Here is a 20,043-nt window from a genome sequence, read left to right as displayed (position 1 = left end):
TCTGACTTGTAAAGATACTTATGGTATATCAATAGGTAAAAATCAGACACATGGCAAGGTACCATCGGATTGATTTGTCTGTTGGTGTCTTTCATCAACTCCAGCCATTATAGTGCTTTGTGGTCAGTCTCCAAGGTGAACTCACTTCCTAGGATGGAATACTTGAAGGAGTCCAGGGCCCAATTGATCACCAAGGCTACCTTCTAAACTGTCAAATAGCAGACCTCCTTGGGGAATAGCTTTCAACTGATGTAGGCCACACTGTTGATCCCTGCAGAAGCACAGTTCCAACACCCCTCTCAAGTGCATCAGTTTGCAAGATAAAATGTTCATCAAAATATGGACTTTGGGGAACTGGGTTCTTACTCAGGGATTGCTGGATGTCCTGGAAAGCTGCCACTGGACCTGATTGGGGCATCTCGAGCCGGTTCTGTCTGTCAGTTGAGCAGCCCTGGTTGAGAAATTTGACTATGAGAATGGGGAAGCCAGCCATCCCAAGGAAAGATCTGAGTTGCTTCCTGGTTTGTGGAAGAGGACATGATTCAATTGCATGGACTTTATAAACTTGTGGTTTAACTCACCTCCTATGGTGAAGCCCAGGTACTCAGTTTCCATTCTGGCAAGGACACACTTGGCTGGATCAATTGTCAAGCCTGCAGAATGCAGGCGTTCCAGGACTTCCTTCAGGTGTCCCAAGTGCTCCTCCCAGGTGGCGCTGTAAATGACAATATTGTCAAGATATGCACATGCAAAATCAGAAAGCCCACAGAGTACCTGGTCCAGGTGCTCTGGCTTGAAAAGTTGCAGGGGCACTGTGTAGTCCAAATGGCAACACTGTAAACTGAAAGTACCCTCAGGGAGTCCGGAAGCCCGTCAGCTCCTGAGACTGCTGGGTCAGAGGCACTTGCCAGTAGCACTTGCAGAGGTCAATGGTGGTCAGGTATTTTGCTCTCCCCAGGCCCTCAATGAGATCATCAATCCATGGAGTGGGACATGAGTCAAACTTTGAGTTCAAGTTACCTGAAGTTACCTGAAGTCAGTACAAAATCATATTGTTCCATCCTTCTTAGGAACCAAAACCAATGGATTACACCACTTACTTTTTGAAGGCTGAATTTTTCCTAGGGATATCATGAGGTCCACTTCCTTCTTTAGTGACTCACGGAGATGCTCTGGTATCCTGAAACTCGGTTTCAACGCAACATCATACTCTACAAGTTTTGTGCAACCTGGGTAGTCTTGAAATATTTCTGGATGAATCAAAGCTTTCACCTGAGACTGCTGGTCTTCAGAGATATGACTCAAATCCAGATTCCATGATAAGGATTTCACCTGTTTCCTGAACACAACAGCTTAACACCTTACGACTGCGCTAACTCACACACACAACTTCATCTCAAGACACAACAACCTTTAGTAAACTGTAAATGGTAAACAGGACCGCCTCTCACATATTTTAAGTCCACCACAAAAGTAATGAGTATCCCATCTCCCTGCTTGAAATCGAGTCTCTTTCATTGTCCACCTCCAAAACCTCCTCAGTCACCAGTCCGTCAGAGAGCCAGACCTGGACCCACAGCTCCGAACCCAGTCCCAGAGCGACAAGCAGCACCAGGGCACAGAGACGGCTCAGTATCTGACAAAAATCTATCACTGCTTTTGACTTATGTGAGCCGAGATCACTTCTATTGAAAGTCTCTCATTCCGGCGTTGTTAATACGTTTATGTGCTGTTCAGTGTCCCCTGCACTGGCAGTAGTCTAATGATAGCATGTTGCTTTTCATCCCCGTCTTTTTCTTCTCTCCCTCTGCAATTCATGCAGTCCTGTCACTTTCTATCTGTTGGTGTTTTGCATGGCCTCCAAACTGGCCTCTGATTGAGATGGAACTGATTTACTTATGACCCAACAGGATAGTTAAAATTAGCTCCAACTCAATCAGCTACAACATGACAATACTGCTTAACTGTTAATGTATCCAATCAAATAATATAAAATCTATAATAGTATAGCACTCTGAAAGGGGCCATTCTAAATAATGAGTACTTTTACGGATAAAACTTACAGGACCGGTTAATAATTTTTAAGTGTGTCTTAAAGCAACAGTCAGGTCCATATGAACAGTGAAAGAGGTTTTCCTGACTGTAATCATTCCTCCTATTCATACTGGCTATTAAAAGATCCCCTTCAAATGTGCTTTCAATGTAAGTGATGGAGGCGTTTTGTGCAAAAATGCATTTAAAAGTTGATGTGAAGCTTATATTCAGCTTCAGCAGTCTGAGTTAGTCATATCAAGTGGATATCTGACACATTTACAGTCTTTTTAGCATCAAATTCCCTCTTTGTGTTTCCTCGGACAGTGTTTCCCTGTTGAGCTTTGGTGGAAGTATAGTAACAAAAAGAGGGACTTTGGCACTAAAAAGACTGTAACATTGAAAGATATCTACTTGATTTGACTCATTTGGATGACTGAAGCTTCATATTAGCTTCAGATAAACTTTTAAATACATTTTTGCACAGAAGGAGGACTGTGGATTTTGTCCCCCATCACTTACATTGTAAGTTCATTATGAAGGGATCTTCTAATGGTCAGTATGAACAGGAGGAATGATTATGGCAAGAAAAATCTGCTTCAGTGTTCATTTAGGTACCTGACTGTTGTTTTAAAATTGTGAACCTGTCCTTAGCATTAACATTCGGTTGTTTGTGATGTTGAACATGTCTTTTTAATGTGTACATGTTGATCAAATGGTTGCGTATCTGAGGCTCTGACCGGGGGTGGGGGGGGGGGGGGGGGTTGTGAACTCAGGGACAGTCTGTGTCAAACTTGCTCAGAACACCACCAAATTAAAACACATGATATTACAATGAAGTCCTTGACATGAGTGTTCTGACTGAAATGACAAATTTTCTCTGTCTCACTTTCTTCTCTCACAAAATACATTTTTGTCACATGAAACCAGGTTTTTTTTTTTTACCAACAGATGTTTCCATAGGGACTATTTCTTCTGAAAAAGGAGTTCCTATGAAAAGTATCCACAGTGATTGGATTATCACTGTGGAATATCCTGAGTAACAGAAACATTGTTGCTGGAAAAAAAAAAACACTGCTGCTGAATTCTTCTATGCTGTGAGCACCACAAATTAAATTCCACTGTACTGGGGTGGAGGCAGAAATCTCATGGACAGATATCAAAACATGTACAAATAAACCCAACACTATCTGCATGTCCCTTTAAATGTATCACAACTAAGCATGTGTGTCAGGTATAAAAAAAAAGAGGAGAAAAAGCAACCAAAGCTACAAGTATAAACCTGTCAGCATTTCTATGTCCAGACTCTTATCCGCTGGCTGCCTCAGTTCACCTCTGAAAGCTCATGTCATGCTCAGCCAGCACCTGAAACAATATAATGTATTCCTGTGTATTTGTCAGAGCAAGACTTCCTATCACCTTCAGCCTTGTCAACACACCGCTGCACAGTCAAACTCTCTGTCGCCTCGAGGACTCAAATAACTGTCAGAGCACAAAGAGAGAGTGCAGACTAACACGAAGGGGCTGTGTACAGATGGAGCAGTCATTTGCATAATGTGATCATAATCTTTATTTACTGTAGTGTGGCTGGCCTGCAGGCTGCACTGACAGACAGCCCCAGCTCCACCAGCAGAGAACAAACCAAAAGATGTCACTGTTGCACAAGCCATGCTGTGTGTCACGCTTCAGTCCGTCCCTGATAGACGCATCCTGGTCATCGATCACTTGCCTCTCTGTGTTCATCACCACAGCTGCTACCTCACATATTCCCCATTCCTTCACTCCATAGCAAACACAGCTCTTCTGAAAGACAAAGAAAAACTTCTTGCAGGAAGAAAAAATTTGATTTTTAAAAATTAAATTCATAAAAATAAATTTTAAAATACATATTTTTATATTAAGAACTATTTTTCTAAGCCACAGGAGCTGGAGAATATTCACCTCTTCATTCATTCAAATACTCTATGTATCTTGAAAAAGAAGACAAAAAAAATCTTTCTTTTCTCAGCATACAGATGTTTTCTAACTTCACCACCCTTGCATTACATAGAAAAAAGTGAATTGAATAAATAAGTAAATAATTAGATAAATGAAAACACAGAAAACATGATTCACAACATTGATGACATACCATAAAACAGCCTTGAACTCATTTCATTCCAACAACAATTAAAAAACAAAACAAAAAAACATTCAAAACAAAAAACATTTCACCGCATCAGCTCCATTGATACATGATGTGTTGTCTAGTCTCATGCAGTTTACTTATTGATTCATTTTATTTCTGTTGAATATGAAGCATTCTGGCTATTATACACTATAACAAAATGTGGATATGACATAACCATACATGTTAGGCGTAGGCATTATGGTATGTGCTTCTGATTGCCCTTTGTTGTGATGGTGACAATGTTGGTAATAGTAATATTTATTTACTTATATACGTATTGATTAGTTATTTTTTAAACACAGAATATTTGTCATATGTAGTAGGTGTGTAGGTGGTTTGATAAGCATCTTGGCACCTTCTCTATTGAATTTACCAGAGAAAATATTAATAAAAGATCTGAAAGGAAACTATACAGTCAAGAGAGTGCTGGGGTCTCTATTGCACAGTTAACACTGTATTTACATATATACCAGCAAATAAGATACACTGTTGTTGGTTTGTCAATCATTAGCAATAATTTGGGGCAATGAGATATTTCCATATTGAATAAAATAGGTAGAGTTGAAGACACCAGTATTCAAAAACAATTTGATTATTTGAACAAAAACTTTCAAAGTGCACAGGAAGTAAGTGTCAAAAGAAACCGTTTTCTGAGAGTTAAATATATTCTATGAACAGTAAAGGTTTAAAATATATCAGGTTGTTTATGATCAGAATTTATAGAAATGTTCAGGTTGTTCCAAACTGTTTTCTTCATTGACATAACCAAATGTTTTATATATAAAATATAAAATCAGAATTCAAAAGATGTTATATTTTCCCCCTTAAAGTATGATTTCTGCTCAATTTCTTCTTGGTTTCATACCAACAAAAGTCATTCTTAAAACATTGAGTGTTGCAACAATAATCAGACTGAGGAAAATAACTGGAAATTTGAAAAATACAACCTCTTGAAATAAAAGGTTTTCTGAGAAATTGAAATTCTGAACTGGCAGCTGTTTCAGTTCAACACTCTAAAAGATGAAACTTGAAATTCCTTAAATTTCATCAAAGCTTGTTACATCAAGAAAAGCAACCAGCACATCAGAAAAGACCCTTGATTATTCGATCCAGAGGAGGAAAATTCCCAACAGTGAGTTTCCACTTATATCGACTGATCCCAATAAAGCAAGGCTGTGGATGATCAAGTTGTGACGCATCAACTAAACTGACGGTCAAATTCTGCATTTTCTTTGAAATCAATGGTGTTTTACTCCCAACTCACTTATGTCGATGTGTCATCTCGTTGCTCGCTGAAACATCACCAATTATTTCTAATGGACAGAAGATAATCAATACGTATTGATCCATTCTTGCCTCTACAGTAACAATTACAGCTAGTCTTCCACTTGCCAGGGTCAGATTGCTCAGTCTACACTCAGCGCACGTACACATTCACATATGCACACACACAGTGGTGCAGATAATTATCTATTTAAACACTCCACGGGATATTTTTTCTGTATTTTCTCTAAATGCACAGTGCCAATGGCATTACAAACAATGTGTCGTTCCACTTTTGGCATTTTGCAATTCAAAACGATGCAAGCGGCGCCTGAGCAGAATACTGAGGAGCACAGATATGCGTTTCAGCCAGCAGCATTAACATACAGGAAGCCATTATCACATCTGGCCTTTGCAGCCAACAGGAAGGCTGCTGAGTGTGTGCACTAGTGTGTGTGTGTGTGTTTCAGTCTGATTGCATGTTTCTACCTTGTGTGTCTGTGTTAATTGTTTTTGTGCATGCATGTGTGTGTGCACACGTAAGTATTTTGCATGTACATGGCTGCATACTGTGTGTGTGTGTGTGTATGTGTGTTTACTGGTACATATGCATAAAGCCGATGCAATACATGCTTGTATGTGGTGTGTGTGTGTGTGCCTGTCCAAATTACCCACGTGTGTGTGTGTGTGTGTGTGTGTGTGTGTGTCTCCCTGTCCCCCACCTTTCAGATTAGAGGCTTCTGTAATGGTTCTACAAAGGTCAGGGTTTTTCAGTGGTTGGGATGTAGCGGCAGGCCGTGTTTAAAGGTCACCACGCCACACCATCGCATTATCTCCTTGCCATTTCATAGCAGTTTGTCTGTCTGATTGATTTTTTTTAAATAAAGCTTCACCTCCTCCAAGGCTCAGTGTGGCTGCTTATTCTTTCACAGTGAAAGCAGGGGGGGTGGGGAGGCGGTTGTTGGAGATTTGTGAGTGTTAGACAGGAAGAGGGACGTCTACTTTTCGTGCCTGTGATGGTGATGATGATGAGTGCTCCCCACTCATTCGCTGGCAAAAGTCGGCTGGGTGAGCTTGTCATCCACTAATCGGAAGATTTGGCGGTTCGATCCCCGGCTCCTCCAGTCTGCATGTCGAAGTGTCCTTGTGCAAGACACTGAACCCCAAATTGCTCCCGGTGGCTGCGCCAGAGGTGTGTGAGTGTGTGTGTGAATGTGCATTAGATTAGATCCTGATGAGCAGGTTGGCACCTCGCATGGAAGCCTCTGCCATCAGTGTATGAATGTGTTTGTGAATGGGTAAATGTTGACTTGTATTGTAAAGTGCTTTGAGTGGTTGGAAGACTAGAAATGCGCCATAGAATTGCAGTCCATTAACCATTTAACTCTGAATACAGAACAGAACAACAGTGACTGTTACCTCGTCCAAACTAGGTAAAAGAAACAGTGTTTGTTTGCACACCATTTCGATATATCCAGACTAGGGGTGAGCCAAATCTGAATATGGTATTCGGCAAAGCACAAATAGTGGGTTTTTACGAATATTTATAGGAGGAAAAAAGAAAACATGTCAACGATTCTCACATGGTTTTCCTCATTTGAGCGAGGTGGATATTTGTGTTCAGCATGCTTGTGCTGACGTGACACTGAATGGAGCGTGTGTGTGTGTGTGTGTGTGTGTGTGTGTGTGTGTGTATGTATGTGTCACTGCTAATCTGTATATGATAAACCAAAAAACAACAAAAAAACATAAACAATATGGGATACTTTCACAATACAAGTTAGTCTTGAACTTGGAAGTATACCACGAGTAAAACCTCAGGTGAGTGTTCAAGAAAAATTGCACAAGTGTCCGTGTTTGAAAGTATTGTTTACAGCTGGGTTAAATAAAAACTATGGACCAGGTCCACAAAAGGATTGTGCAGTTTTTGTGGCCAGTAAACTTGTGCAAATGAGACAAAAAGAAGTGTGTAATTCATAAAGCACCTGCAAAAGGTGAAATGCAAACTGCCAAGCAAATAGTGTCATGGTGCGCCTGGTTCATTTGCATGTATGTTAATTAGGTGTTATTCATACATTCAGCGCAAAATAAGCAAATATCTATGCAAACAAGCCTCGAAAAACATCAAGACCTAATTCACAAAGACCAGCGCTAATAGCCACACACAATCAGGGTGAAGTTATTAGCATCTTCAGATAGCTGGTGTTGACTGCACGTACACTCACTCCTCACTCACTCTCTCTCTCTGTCTCTCTCTCTTCAAATCTTCAAGCTTGTGAGGCTTTGAATGGTATTGAATTGATACTGAATTATATCAAGGGCCAAGTCTTCAGTCAGACATTGGGAGGGCCGGGGTCAAGTGGGGTTGTGGGCTTATCTTGGATTTAAAAATAAAATAACAGCGCTGACGGAACTCAGGATTCATCCATGCAGTAAGGGGCTGCTTTATTACAAACAATTTCACCGTATAAATCTGGAATCTGTGTGTAGCAGCTGACCTGTGTAGATGTGTAACAGAACACAGAACATTAATTACCGTCAGATCCTGGCTGATTCAGTGTTAATGAAGTTACCGCTGCTGTGCCATGTGTATAAATGTGCACAGCCTCTTTCTCAGTTTGGAGACGCACTTATGGTTTCAGCTGCTGTGTGATGCTGCAGCCAGCTGTGACACACAGCCAGCTGTGGGCAACAAACAGAACATCAGTACTGATGTTTCTGTGAAATCCCGGATCCCTGATAAGCTCAGTGACACCTGAACAACATTATTGTAAGATTCAGACATTAATCTAATATGTTTCAAACCTCCCTGAGTCACATTAATAGCTGTAGCCTATTTTGATGGACATTTCAGTAGATTATGTTATAGATGCAAAATACCAGAGAAGTAAAATAGCAATAGCAAAATACATGAAAGTTATGATAGTTTGTGATTGTGGAGAGCTCTGTATGTGCACACCTCTGCTGATTAAAGACATGGAATTTGAGGTTTTTATGCTTCATTATTTTTCGTAAGCTCAGTGTGACACATTTCCCGGTATGAGCTAACGCTGTTTTCTCTGTTGTGAAAACGGGAGTGCAGAGCAAATTATGTTTTTTTCTGCTATTTTGCTAATTGTAGCTCATGGCAATGTGGGTTATCTTGCACCTGTTTTTGAGTTTTAACAACCGTTAGTGAGTGTATCCTTATAGCTGTCCTCTTTTCAAAACAGTAACGTTATGTGTGTGTCTGTGTGCAGAAACATTAGATTTAAAGTTAGGCTTTAATATCCTAAAATTAGAAGTGTAATAAAAACAAATACACTGTTTATTGTTACGACTGTTTCCACTTTTATTCGAATACAAATGCAAATACAAATAATTTTGCAGCCTAAACAAATACAGATACAAATACAAGTACTGGGCCCTTTGCACATCCCTAATCCAGACTTGATGAGGAAAAATGTTTTGTAAATCAAAATAAACCTCAGTAAAGAGATATACCACTGCACTAAATTTGTCTTTGGTGCTAATCTGGCTGTGAACACATCGTCAGTAGAGTCAGTCAGTCTGATTGGACAAGATGTGTGCAATGCATTCTGGTTTTTGTAGGATTCCCTCTTAAGAGCGGTATGGGGAATCTACAGCCTTTTTCTTAGTTTTCTCTATTCATAGGGCATACATTTCCAAAATAGTTGCACATTTATGCTACATAATTTTAAGAAATGATCATATTCACTGTGGTGAATTTTTCCTATAACATGGGAGTGTAAAAAGTGGGTGAGCATTTGCGGCATTGCAGCCTGGTATCTCCAGCCCGGAGAGTGAGGAGGTCTGCTGGCTTGTTAGAACATTTTGTGCTGATATTTTTCATTTCAGTGCAGAATTGGGAATTTAATAATTTAAACTCTGAATCTTGATACACAGTGCTTGTTTTTTTCCCTCTAGTAATATTATTCATTAACATTTTGTTGGATTGTCCTTTCACCCGGCTTTTATTTTCATGTGAGGACTATGGATGACAATGTGGGTCAACTGGTCAACATCTTATGATGTTAATGACTCCCTGACTGTTAATCCGGTGACACCAATTGAGCCTGGTCTTTATATAACTGAGTTAGTTTGATTTGATTGTTGATTATGTAACACAAGTCTGAATACTTCAGTTATTCAGAGCTGGTTTTCTGTTTTAGAACTGCTATCAAAGAAAAAAGTTGATGAGCCCAAATCTATCAAAGTACAGATTTATTCACAGTTATCTAGATCTTGATGGAACCCAATACATTCTCAGATACAAATAACTCCTTTCCTTTCGATTCACCAATAGTTGTTGATATAAATATGATTTTAGATGAGAACATGTAAAGTACTAAGATATCATCTAGATATGTTAGTGTAATAATCACACCAGTAAAATGTCTGTACATTATAGAAGCTATAGAGTGCTACTGAACCAGCTGAATCTTGGTTCAGTTTGTTAAGTTGACTGATGACTGAAGTTGACTGAATTAATGATTTAATTTTTGACAATATTTAACAAATATTCTTTAGCATTTTTGAGAGTACAGTGATCAGGTTTCCATACTTTCAGCAGTTAAAATCTAGCTGATTTTTCCTGTAACTCCATGACTGAACAAAACGATTTGAAAGAAACCAAAGTTGTAATTAAAAAAATAAACCTTTTCAAAAAACAAATGAAAAGATATTTGCAACAAATTAATGAACAGGATCTTAAACTGGTGGTCTGGGGCCACAGGAGGGTCCAGGAGCATCAGGGGCCAGTGTACTTGTTATGGATTGTGCGCTTTCACTTCGTGCACCAGCAGATCCGTTTCCTCTGCAGAGAAGTGTTCTTTCTTACTACTTGGCAAATGCACCATTATAATAGCAATCCACCAAGGTACAAGTGCACCTGGCTTTTAAGGGGAATGGGAGATGACACTCTGATTGATTTATTGCATGTTACACCCAAAACACATCCATGATTAATTAAGAGACTAAGGACAACTGTTTTGAACCATGCGCCTGGCGCTGCAACCATTTTTCCGCTGTTAAACTAGGAAAAGTAGATTTGGACACACCCTAAATGCACTTGCGCCATGCGCTTCAGACCGTGCGCTTTGGATCGTTAAAATAGGGCCCCTATTTTTTCTTATCATTTGTATCAAATTGCACCACCCTTTCTGTAAAATGTCCCGAGCATTTATTGTTAAATACCTGCAAAGTATTACCTAATAAAAATAACAAAACCTATTGACTGACTGTAGATATGATAGAGGAACCTAGTCCTAGAACCTAGGAGAGGTGGACTGGGCCAGAGCTGATTCTCAATAAAAGATCAGTATTGACAAATGGATGTGTTGGTGTAACCCTGCTAAAAACAAACTCCCCATACTCTCCACTCACCAGATAACTGGCACAGCATCAGGATCCATGCATAGCCACCAGCAGCATAATAATCAGATCAACCAATCCCCTTCAACAATGGCTTACGTTGATCACTGCTGTCAAACTGCTTTTACACACTGTCATAGCCATTAGCCTGCGCAGGCCTGAGTGGCTTCTTGCTAAGACAGAAGGAAAAAAATTCAACCAAATGGAAAACATCCACTGTGACTGTTTGCCCTGCACCACGTCCAAAATGACTAAAGTAGAAAAGCATTACTGACAATTATGGCACAACTCTTCTGTTTGTCACTTTCCAATGTTTTTCCTCCCCCCCTCCTCTACATCCATCCTCTCTGTCTAATGTTGAATGAATTGCTCTTGTTCAGGAAATTGCTGCTAACGGTGGCAGGCAGCTCCAAACATGTTCCACTTAAAGAGAGAGAGAGAGACAGACACAGAGAGAGATTAAATGGGGGAACTTGGCCACCTGGATGAATGCAGGGACTGAACAATTAAAAATCAATTTACCGTCAAAAAGCTTTGCCTTCTAATTAGGACTGCATGCAGGCCAGAGGGGCTTTTCTGTTGAAGGGCACTGCTTTCCCCCCCTTGCACATTGTTTCATATTCGTGTTAATGTTTTTCCCCCCTAACTATCCCATTGTTTTTCATCCTCTGCTTACATGCCCACATAATGATAATGCAGCGGTAAATAGTGTATTATTCAGGCACAGACTAGTACAATAGGCCTAAATGTATCTGCCAAAATGGAGACACGTTTGTTTTGATTCTCAGCAGGTGTGCAGGGTTTGGCCCAGTCTTTATTCTGATGCGGATGACAATGTCTCATAGAGCATGAAACTCACTGTACACATACCAACAAATACATGAACGTTCAAGGAAAACAAAGGCCTGATCCAGCACTCTGATTCTTTATGAGAGGAACTCTTACTTTTGTTTGGAAGCCATGTTGTTGATCGTTTCACAGTGATGGAGTGTTTTGTTTTGACTGTTTTAACCACTGTCCTTCATAGTTAAAAGAAATGACAAAGTAGGGCTGGGCGATATGGCCAAAAAATGTTATTTCCTCTAATCTTTTTTTCTACCAGTAAAATGCTAGCTTGACACATCATATTTTTGGGACATCATGTGCAAGACAACTGAGCAAGAATAATAAAAGAGCTGCACCATCTGCATGGCTGTCCTACATGCATAAAATACAGGTTATCTCACACTGCTATGGACTGTCAGTACCAGATGTTTCAACTAATTAGTGTGAATCCAGTTTAATAATCAGTTTCAGCGCAGACAGAGCAGAAAGGTCCATTCACTAATTGATCTGCTGCTGTTTGTGTTTCTTCTCAACACATCAGCCTGATATCTGCAGACTGCTGCTAGCTAGCATTAGCTATCCAGCAGGTAGAGACAAACCGAACAATGTAAAATCTGGAAAATGTTCAGTCGACTCCCAGCACTTCAACTCATAACCAGAGATGATACCTCATCCACAGACAAACAGTGAGCACAGATCAGTATGCAGTATTAAGTGTTGTTAAATTAACTATGAGATAGCCAGAGCAGCTAGCTTCTTGCAGTCACCACAGTCCCGTAAACTGCAGCAGGTATACTGTACTTCACACTTAACAGGGCTGTTCTGACTCAAGACAGCTAATGTAGCCAGCTATTATTCAGACTTTAGTTTAATGTTTTGGATAACTATGTGAGATCATTAATCTTACAAATCTAATAAGAATAGGCATGAAGTCAAATGCTGATAAGCAAAATAAGTGGCTTTGAAAGGCTTTAAAAAATACACGTTGGGGTGTCCTGGTGGCCTAGAGGTCTAACATACTGTCTGTGCAATAGTGATGACCCTACTTTGAGTCTGGTTGGGGACTTTTGTTGCATATTATCCCCTCTCTCTGGCCTCCCTCATTTCTATCATATATTTACCACCTACAATATAATTAAATGCAAAAAATAAAAAATAAAAAATTTGACAATTAAACAACAGCAACTACATGCCAAGAAAGGGTATCATGAGCATTCGTGGGCAGCTACACTGATCTGTTGGATTTGTCCATGGACATGGTTTCAAATTCATTTTCAGTGAGAGCTGTCCATAGTTCTAGGGAAATAGACATTAGATTTCTATGGAAAACACAACATGAAACATTGGCATAAAACAGAGATAACTGTAGGTTTACCACATTTTAAGGATGACTGTTTGTCAGTCATCCATCAGTTCAGACTTTGATTCTGTGCAAGACCTCTTAACAACTACTGGGCAGATTGCCATTGCAATTTAGATATTCACTGTACCCAGGGGATGATTCCTGATCGTGACCCTCCTGACCGTTATTCTAGCACCAACATCAGGTCAAAATAATAATAATAATATTTTTATTTTTATAGCAATTATCAAAACAAAGTGCTTCACATAGAAACACATAAAAACACAGCAATATAAGAATAACAGTACTAAACGAGCAACATAAAAATGGTAAAACCCATGAAATAGAGTAAAACTAGAATCAGATGAAATAAGGGAAGACAGTGTGATAAAAGTATGTTTTGAGCTTAGATCTAAAAGAAACCACTGACTCAGCCTGCCTTATTTCCTCAGGCAGGGAGTTCCAGAGCCTCAGGGCTCTTAATTCAAAAGCTCTGTCCCCCTTAGTCTTCAGCAGGGAGCCTGGAAGGCCTCTGCCCGAGGATCTGAAAGTGCGAGCAAGGTCATGCAGGGATAAAAGATCTGAGATATAATGAGGAGTCAGACCATTTAGTGCCTTGCAAGTAATGAAAAGAACTTAAAATCAATTCTAAACTATACTCGAAGCCAGTGTAAAGAGGCCAAAACTGAGGTGATGTGTTCAAACCTGTTTACTCTGGTTAAAAGCCTGGCACCTGAGTTCTGCACAGTCTATAGCCACTCTACAGTTTTTCTATTTAGGCATATAAAAAGGCTGTTACAGTAATCTAGGTGTGATGAGATAAAACCATGTAAAATGGTTTCTGTATCTTTAAAATTTAAAATAGGTGGAATTCTGGCGATGTTCCTTAGTTGATAAAAGCATGTTGTACAAGTGTTGTAATGTGCTGCTCAAAGTTTTAATTACAGTCAAACAAGACGCCAATTTCCAGCAACAGGTTTAATGTATCTCCCTTGAAAAAGTGTTTGATTAATAAAACCTTATCTTAACTCATCTTAAGAATTGAACTACATTAGCTGTAGATGTTCATGGCTCCAGAGGATGATTCCTAATGTTTCTGGTGACCCCCTGACCTTATCTTTAGCGCAATCATGAAGACAACACTTGTTCAGAAGAACAAGCATCAGGAAAAATGTCAACTTTGCTAACAAAAAATGTCATAATCTAACGGACACATTTCAATATGACATTTGCTTTATGCTTCCAACCAGATAACCCTTTTGATTGAATGACCCCATGACCTTTCCTGCAGAATGTTTAGCTCTGAACTGATAAACTCTAAGAATATCATCAGTATGTTTGTTCGTTTGTTTCTGGGATGTGATGAACATTGCAGCATCTACAGGCCACAAGAGGGGCTTTTTAAAATGTATGATAATTCATGACGTGTGGTCTATTTCTTTTCAGTCAAACACAGTGCAATAAACAGTGTTTTCTTCCTACAGCACTTCTGCTCTGCCCACCACACTGACTTTCAGAAACAACTCAGCAGACAAAAGTCTATCCGTCAGACAACAGAGACTTTCTGTGCCACCAATGTGGCCTCCCACTTACTGTATGTTAGAATGTATAGCATGGAATAGATTTGCACAAATTGAAATAATTTGCTCAGCAGAGATCGTTGTTTTTTAATCAGGGGACATTTTATAGAGTTTAATGCTCACATCTTATTGAACATTATGGATGTAATTGAGAGGTTGCCATTTTAAGTAAAGAACTAGAAAGAAAAGTGAAATCCTACTTTTTTTAAAAAAAAATTTTACGCAGTTGATGTAGTAGATGAAGAGACATCAGTTAAACAAATGAGACAAAAATGTTACACTTGTTCATTTATTTATTGAGGAAAATGGTCCAATGTTACATAATTGTGTGAGGAAAGTATGTGAACCCCTAGGATTATCACCTCATTTGAAGGGGAAATTAGAGTTGGGTGTTTCAATCAATGGGATGACAATCAAGTGTGAGTCTGGGAGGTCCTGCCTTATTTAAAGAAGAGAAATCTGGGTCTTCACTATCAAAGTCTGACCTTTACAACACAGGTTTGTGGAAGTGTGTCATGGCTCAAACAAACGAGATTTCTGAGGACCTTAGAAGAGTTGATGCTTACCAAGCTGGGAAGGGTTACAAAATCATTTCTGAAGAGTTTGGACTCCATCTGTTGACTGTCAGACAAATCATATACAAATTGAAGACATCCAGCAACACTGTTACTCTCCCCAGGAGTGGTCGAACAACAAAAAACACACCAAGAGCAGGTGTGTAATAGTCCGGGAGGCCACAACGGACCCCACGGTAATGTCTAGGAAATTAAGATCTCTCTTGCAGTGGCTACAGTCGATGTTAATACGTCCACCATCAGGAGAACATTGAACATCAATGGTGTGCATGGCAGAGTTGCAAAGAAAAAAGCCATTTCTCTCCAAAAAGAAAATTGCTGCCGTCTACAGTTCGCTCAAGACCACGTAGATAGCCAGAAGGTGATAGGAAAAATATTCTGTGAATGGATGAGACCAAAATCAAACTTTTTGGCTTGAATGAGAAGTGTTATGTTTGGCAATGAGCAAACACTGCATTCCAGCATAAGAACCTTATCCCATCTGTGAAACATGGTAGTGGTAGTATCATGGTTTGGGCTGCTTTGCTGCCTCTGAACCAGGACGATTTGCAATCATTGAAGGAGCTATGAGTTCTGAGATGTACTAGCAAATTCTACAGGAAAATGTCAAGGTAAAGGGTTCACAAACTTTCAAGCAGCACTGTACGTAAAAGTTCTGCACTGCAGGTTTAAGTAATCCCCAATTCCACAGTCATGGTTCTGTGCAAATATGCATTCTAAAGTTCACAGAATACCAGAGTTTTGAATCTGGTGTCAGGTTTGACATTCCTGCGCTGGCTGGATGGCTGGCTGCAAACTGCGCATGCTCTATGGGCAGAGTATGAACAATAGAGACTTCCACCGGCTAGCAGTGGCTAACTTCAGGTTAGCTCTCTGCTAACTTTAATGGGGATAAATTTAATCATGTGGCTCTTCTAGACTTTCCTAATGTTATCGGACCAAATGGATCAAATTCTAAGAGTGAAATGAATCATTTTGAGGGGGTTGTGTGATGCTCAAAACAATTAATCCACCGTTTTAAAGCTGCAACAGCACGTGTCGACAGTGTTTTTTAAACTCTCACTCACAACTCTCACTGCCACAAGGGGGAGACAAAAGTCCCACACTGTGAAACTATGTAACTTTTGAAAGAATAACACATTGTGCCTGTCATGAATAAAAAGTTGAATTCATAAGCAATTAAACCCACCTTTGCTCAATTTATTATACTCGCTGCTACAGTCTTACTTGACCAGTAGTTTTTGGTGGCTAATATTAGCTAATGTCAACAAACTTCAGGTAGATTTTCATCAGTGTTTGACTCATCTTTGCTTGTGCTTCTGTTACACTACAATAACAATACAATACAATTATTTTACAATACTATAAATTACAGTGTGTGTGTTCATGTTAATGAAAGAAAATGTCACCCAGTGCAACAGTGTGGTTCAGTGAAAGTTTTAATAGTTTTTGGACAACAATGGAGCTCTGTGATAAAGATGAAAAAGATATAAATCAACAAATAATATTAATAAAAAATACATTTAATTTGTACTGCACTTATCATTCATAGTGAAACTGAAAGTGCTACAGTATTAATAACATAGAACACACAACATAAAGAAAATAGTAATAAGAGTTAAGATGAAAAAGCCTTCCTGAATAGAAAGGCTTTTAGGCCTTTTTAAAAAAAAAAGAGTTTAGGGTCTGTGCTGCCCTCAGATTGATCAGGAAAGCTGTTCCACAAATGTGGTGCAGCAGAGCAGAAGGCTTGGAATAATACAATATATCAGACATACAATCCATCCATTGATAGTTTGGCTCTGTACATGAGACTTGTTCACAAAAGAAGCCTTTGAGAATGTAACCAGGCTTCTTTAAGAACACTTTCTGTCATTGTTAAACCTAAATTCTTAAAAGCTGAATCAATAATCATCTTTTTCATGTCTTACCATTTTGTTGTATGCTGTATTTTCTTTGGTTATGTTTTTCTACAGCTTTTTTCATCTGACAACAGTATACACTGTAAAGGTTTGCAATTCTGTGGAAACATAATCTCGAAGTACGTGTACAAAGAGATATCAGTATACAGAGTGCATCATTCCTGAATCTAATTTGAGGGGAGCGTGGGTTAGGGAGTTGGGATAGACAGATGGTAGAGGCCACTTGATGCTTTTTTTTTTCACTAACTCTCCCTAGAATGTCCCAAATTTTACTGCTGCTAACATGCTTGAATATGTACGCTAGAATATTCAAAAATGATAAATGTACTGTGAGATAGAGGACGGGTTTACATAAAATGCTTCAATTTGACACAAGCACTTTAACAAATGTGACTGCAGTTGTCCTCTCCTTCAAACATAATAATTCTTAACCTGCTGTTACAACTCAGACCAGTCTCAGCAACAGGCCTCAATTAAAAGTTGATGTAATTATTAACAGCTCTCAGAGTCTTGCCCTGTAACCTGTGAAATTTAATTAAGTCCCAGACTTTGTGTGGCAGAAATAAATGAAAACAGGCATTACTAATCAATTAGTCCGGAATAAGATAAATAAGAATGCAGAGAGAGGCATGATGCAGGGCTGAAGTGCTGAGATAACATGCTAGCATGCTGAGCCAACATCCAGCTGCTCTCAGCGGCTCTGGTGCCACAGAGACTACACTCCTCAGAGGTCACAGTCTCTGCTGCATGCTGTGTGTCTGTGTGTTTGACCCATAGCCTGTAGACATGTCAGCTGAAGCTTTTAGAGAGGATCCACTTGGTGGAAGTCCTGGGAGTCCTCCTTCAGGAACATTTGGCCGTTCAAAGCCTGATTCTTGAAGTAACAGATTTGCCTAATTTATGTCTTTATGAAATTGTAGCACAGTAGCTTCATCAACCGTGTTAAAATGTAAAAATATAGCTACAACATAGTTACTAGATAAAGGCCTAGCCAAGGGGATGGATTTTGGGTTTGAACACCACCCAACCAACTGTAAGTATGGTTTAGAAGTATTTAGAGATAACACTAAGAAATATTTCATCGATGGCAGCATGAAAACTGAACATTTTGAAGCATTTCATGAGGGCAAAGATGACTCACAGAATACAAGGACAGACTGAGAAGTGTTATAATGAAGGTAATTGAACTTTAAAATATAGTTTTTTATATATATATTTTAAAATATGTCTGGGGGGATCTTTAATTAAAAGTAGCAATTCCATAGAAATACTCCATTAAAGGTAAAAGTCCTGCATTCAGAACTGTATCTGAATAAAAGTAGTATTATTGTCATCTAAATGTATAAAAAAAACTAGACTAAAACAGTCATGCAAAGTGGCATGAGTTTTATATCTATAATATATAATATTTGAATATCATTACTGATGCACTAATGCATACTAATGTTGTCAAAACTACTTTTAATAAGTTTATATACTGGTGATTATATTGTTTAATCTATAACAATGCATCGTATCTTACAAACTGGTCATATGTTTTACATGTAAAATCCTAATCTGAAAGGTATATAACTATAGTTGTTAAATAAATGTAAATAAAATGGTTGGTATCAAGGATAACATTATGGACTTTACCACATCAGAGCAGTGATTTTCCCTTATCAATAAAAATGTGAAAAGGAGTTAAGACCGAATTGTGTTGTGCTTGTGTCCTACTTTACTTCTTCCAATACTTGTTAATTAGCACTGAACACAAAGGATGGGATCATCATTAGTCTTTTAGGCACCTTACCTTGTCACCACCACCTTGAGACCGGACATTGTTCTCTTGTCCAAGTCCACCAAGCAAGCAGTGCTGTTGGAGCTAATAGTCCGCTGGGAAGACCACTTAGAAGAGGCCTTTGAAAAGAATTTCGGCAAGTATAAGGGACTAGTCAGTGACATCAATCAAGATGGCTGGAGAGCAAGGTGTCAGTGGAGGTCAGGTACAAGGGCCTTGCAGCCCAATCCCTGTCCAGAACTTTCAATTATTTAAGCATCAAAGGAAAGAAGAAAAGGGAACCATCCGCAACACAACCGAAGCAGCAGAGTGAGCCTCAACATGGTTTTGGCTCAAGGAAGGATAACCATGGGGGGCAAAGTAGCCAGCTAGCCATCTGACCACAACCTGGAGTCTGATCAGCATCAGCTGGGTCGCCTGGAGGAGGTGTGAATGATGTTCAAAGACCCAAAGCACCCGATGATTCCAGGAACATCAATGAAGGTGTGTCTAGAACTATCAGCAGCTGTATTGTCACACATAAACCAAAGTATTGGACTGAATTTTGACCCGATGATGATGATGTGCCATGATTTTAAACTTTTGCGGTTTTTGTTGTTTTGTTTGTTATTCCAATCAGAGTATTTTTACATGTCTTAAAACATGTCTAAAGGGGATCTTTAAGGTAAAAATGAAGTAGCCTTATGTCGATGTGTGTGGGGTAATCTCTGAAGTGAAGCTTTTTTTTCTGCCTGGGCACAATCAGTGAGGTTCTGGACCAAGCATTCTCAGTGATACACAACTACCTTATAGCCCAACAAACTGGTGTTGTGCTAACAGAGCTAGTAAGGTCACTGCCTCCCCATCACTCCTGGTAGATGTGGAGGATGACGGTTGGTGTGGTCTATGGGACATCTGGAATCGATTCCCTCACATCATTGAACTCCTGCCGATGATGGGAAGACAGCTGCTTCCCTCCTCTCAGTATCAGGGTGACACTATGATTATGATGTGATGAGGTGGTGGTGGCTAATCTCAGACCTTTCTGGCTACATTGAGAAGCTGTAGTATTCACCAGCTGTGAATCACTAGCAGCAGCTTGGTCAACTTCCCAGATGGTGGAGAGTTCACAGGGGAGCAGAGGGTGTCAGTCATGTCCATAACTCATTGTGGCATTCCTTTAAGCATCTTGTTGAAACACTC

The sequence above is a fragment of the Thunnus maccoyii genome, chromosome 21 (genome assembly GCF_910596095.1).
Source record: "Thunnus maccoyii chromosome 21, fThuMac1.1, whole genome shotgun sequence".
Classification (NCBI taxonomy): Eukaryota; Metazoa; Chordata; class Actinopteri; order Scombriformes; family Scombridae; genus Thunnus; species Thunnus maccoyii.
Note: the sequence above shows the minus strand (reverse complement) of the source record.